General features: G+C 51.6%; 1 non-coding gene across 1 annotated transcript; it reads right to left on the bottom strand.

The window, feature by feature from the left end:
- Positions 1–2,520: 2,520 nt before the first annotated feature.
- On the bottom strand, positions 2,521–2,683 carry LOC148161981 (U1 spliceosomal RNA). The gene has a single exon (XR_015767240.1). It is a non-coding gene; the product is annotated as a U1 spliceosomal RNA (small nuclear RNA).
- Positions 2,684–3,737: the final 1,054 nt, after the last annotated feature.

Raw genomic sequence — 3,737 nt, 5'->3', positions numbered from 1 at the left:
AGAATAAAGTACATAATTCAAGTAACCCACAAAATATGTATTAATCAACCGTTTTTGTTATCTGTAAGACTTCAGTAGGTTATTAGTAGCTATGTTTTCTGGGACTCAAATGTTATACAAAGATTTTCAATTGTGGGACTCTGTACCCCTAACCCCCAGGTTCTTCAAGGGACAATTTGTATCTGGATTTGCAAATGACATACTCCTGTATACAGAAAAATACCAAATACACACACACAGAAACCACGACTATTAGAGTCCATAACCTATTTCAGCAGAGTTGCAGCGTACAAGGCAGACAAATCAGGTGTTTCTATAACCTAGGAATGGACACCGGGAAAGTCAATTAAGAAAAAGATTCCATGGACAACAGCACCCACCCAAATGGTATCGAAGAATAATTGAGTCAAGGAGGCACAAAACCTGTACACTGAAAACTACACAATATTGCTGCAAGAGATTAAGGAAGACCTCAACAAGTGGAAAGACATCCTGTGTTCATGGATTGGAATGGTTAAGGTGGTTCAGAAGGCAACAGCAGGATCTGCAGATTCTTTTGGATTCCTATTGAACGTTTTTCTTCTGCCTTCCCTAATCACCATCAGCCCCTTGCAGTACATTTCCTTTCAGACATTGTGGTTTTCATCTCTTCATGTGAGATTGGGTCCTTTTTTTTTTTTTTTTTTTAACATTTTCCATGTATCTGCTGAATGTTTTCACCAATGGGATGCAGTTAGAACAAATGCTTTCTTGTGCTCTGGTGATTCCCATCTTGCTGTCAGCTCTGGGTCATTTTCAGATGAGTGATCCATCTCTTCAGGAGGGCTCATTTCCCCCCTTTGTCTGCATACCTCAAACTGTTGGATGGAACGCCAGACACTGTGAATGTTACCTTGCTGTTTGCTGGATATTTTTGTGTTTTCTATAATATTGAGCTTTGTTCAGGGATGCACTGAAGTTACTTGGAAACATTTCTGCTGTTGCTTCAATGCATAGTTCAGTGGCCCAGAGCAGGGCTCCGTGGAGGACTCACCATGAGTTCCAGGTACTGTAGCAAGCCCTCCCCCTGTCTTCCACCCTATTCCTCACAAATTAAGAGGGTTACTTTTGCTTAGTCTATCTGTTGGACACAGGCACTATTCCCAGCACCGTGTGAGCACCAGGCCCTGTGGAAAGGATTACCCCCTGACTTGCTGTCCATGCCTCCCCAGGGCCCCTCCACAGCTCTGGCTAGGTGACTTCCTGCAGCTCTGTCCTCCCTGAGACTCAGTCCTGGGTTCTCTCAGATCAGTGTCCTCAATTCCAGGAGCTCCATGGGGCTCCTATTCAAGTTCCCCTCCCCCCAGTGCCTTGCTTGGAAACTCTCTAGAGCCAGTACCTCTGAGCAGCTCTAGGGCTCTGCTCACCATTGTGTTGCCATGTGTCCGGGATGGCTGTCCCCTTTGCCTGATGCCCAGGATCTTGGAAATCTCCACTTCGCGCATCTTGTGTGACGCTGTTGCTCTTTTGTTTAATTGTTTCTGGCAGAAGAGTAACCCGTTGCTGAGTCCCAGTTGGTGTGGCTCCCCTAAGTGAAAATCAAAGTTGGAAGACCCTCAGTTGTAGATTCTGAATAGAGGCCTTTAGGGAGTAGAGAAAAAAAACACCAGCTCTGGTGAAAGCCTGAAGCCAGAAACCCCTTCAAGCTCAGTTTGACAAAGCAATGCAGGTACATCAGTAGGGACAGTTTTGGCTTGAGCCCAAGAGCTGCAGAAGGCCCACGGCCCTTTGTCCTAGAGCTAACCTGCTGTTTGGGAAAGGTCTGTGGTGCCAAACACAGCGGGTTCTTTGTGAGTAGACAGAGGTGCCTCTTTAAAAGCCTGTCGGGGGCATCTGGCTGGCTCAGTCAGGAGAGCAGGGGAGTCTCCATCTGGCTTCATGAGCCCTATCCCTACTTTGGGTGTAGGGATTACTTCAACAAATAAACTTACAATAAATAAACAGTACATCAAGCCGGACCCTCTCTAGTCTCGGAAGGGTCCTCTGGAGCAAGGCTATACTAGGTAGGCTACCAAGTGGCCTAATCAAGGATACGGAGTCTGGGGATTGGGTGAGGCTTTGCAGGGTGCCTGGGGGGATAGGTGGGGAGGGGAGGGAGGAAGGAGAAGGGATGCAAACCCCTGTTCCCTGGGGAATGAAAAGAAAGCACCTTTGCTGGATCAGGGACTGCAAACCACATACTGAAATATAAGCAGAGAAATTGCTCTGCGAAAAACAGAAAAAACCCCGACAGCCAAGGTGGGATGTATGACCAGTGGACAGAAACTGTCCTGCATGCTTTTGATTGAGAAACAGCCAAACCCAGATTCTCAAGAAAGCAGCCCTTAAAAGCAGAGGTGTTTTCTTCAGGGTCCTGGTGTCCCCTGAGTGAGCTTCCTCTTCAGCCCATGTCATCAGCCAAAGTCATGGAAAAGACAAAACAAACAAACAGAAAAATGAATAAGAAAACAAAGGCTATTCTTAAACAACCAACAACAGGTGAAAGAGCAAAAGCAGCCCCCCACTGCCACTGCCACAAATAATGCAGAGGAGTTGTCCATACTCGGGGAAATCGCGGGGGTCAGCATGTCCCTGGTATGATGGAAGGGCCTCCCCTGGGAAAACCACCTGCTTGATCCCGGAGTCTCCCCTGCCGGGTAAGTGTGACTCCCTCCGCCTCCGCCCCACACCAGTCTCACCCCCCTTCCACCGGACACACAGGCTCACTCGCCTAGGCGCACCCCAACACCCTCGGCACCCACTCCTGTCGCAAGCATCCTCACCCTCCACACGACGCTTCCGAATAGGATGGACGCAACAGCGCTGCTACCTCCTCAGCCCCACGAATTCTAAGTTGCAGAACCCCACCGCCATGTTGCCTGGTTTGCATCAGACACGCCCCGTCCGTGAAGTCAAGGGCTTCGCCTCAGTCCCCAACCCCACCCCATCTCCCTGCCCCCCAGCTCCCCTCCCAACTTGGATTTCAGTACTGGTGTTCCTCCTTCTCCTCCTCCAGTCCCCCTTCCCCTTCTCCCTTCCCGTGCCCTGGCTTCCTTCCTCACCTGCCCAGTCTCCTCTGTCTCCTGAATTGGTTACCACTCTTTCCTCTCCCTGCAGCTATGGCCCCCCAAACCCTACACAACCCCCCCCACCCAGCCCAGGGAAGGCTGTGCCAGCCAGAGAGAAACATGAGGGAGGACTTTCCAACAGCCCGCGAAGAGCAGATACAACTCTCTCTTGCTCTCTCTAGCTCTCTCTCTCTTTCCCTTCGGACCCTGGTTGGAGGACACCGAGTGCCATGGCTGCACCTGTACAGTTCAAACCAGTCCCCACAGCCTCCCCCAGGCCTGGACACTGCGGGGGGGAGGGGAGGACCAAAAGTCCGCAACCCCTGGGCCCTCGGGCTGACACCAGCCCACAACACTCCACACGCTGAACACATCCCAGGGCCTGCTTCTTCCCCAGGAGGGCTCCTAGGACAGGGACGGCGCGCCCCCTCGTGGCTTCGCGGGGAGACGCCCAAGGATCCCGCTGTTGAGGGCAGGGCCAAAGGGGACCACTGCTTCTGCTCCCTTAAACCAGGCTCAGCGTTCTCAGCAGGGGGTTAGTGGGGTCCCAGGCTCCCCACTCGGCCACCGCCTGCCCTCCCTCCACCGCTGGGCGCTTCCCCCTGGAGGGGATTTCTGCAGTCAGGTCGGCCTTTGGAGGGAAAATAGCCA

This window comes from Eumetopias jubatus, unplaced genomic scaffold (genome assembly GCF_037043125.1).
Source record: "Eumetopias jubatus isolate StellerSeaLion01/CBP00866 unplaced genomic scaffold, mEumJub1_p1.0 scaffold_32, whole genome shotgun sequence".
NCBI classification, from domain to species: domain Eukaryota; kingdom Metazoa; phylum Chordata; class Mammalia; order Carnivora; family Otariidae; genus Eumetopias; species Eumetopias jubatus.
Note: the sequence above shows the minus strand (reverse complement) of the source record. Positions and strands in the feature narration are given on the sequence as shown.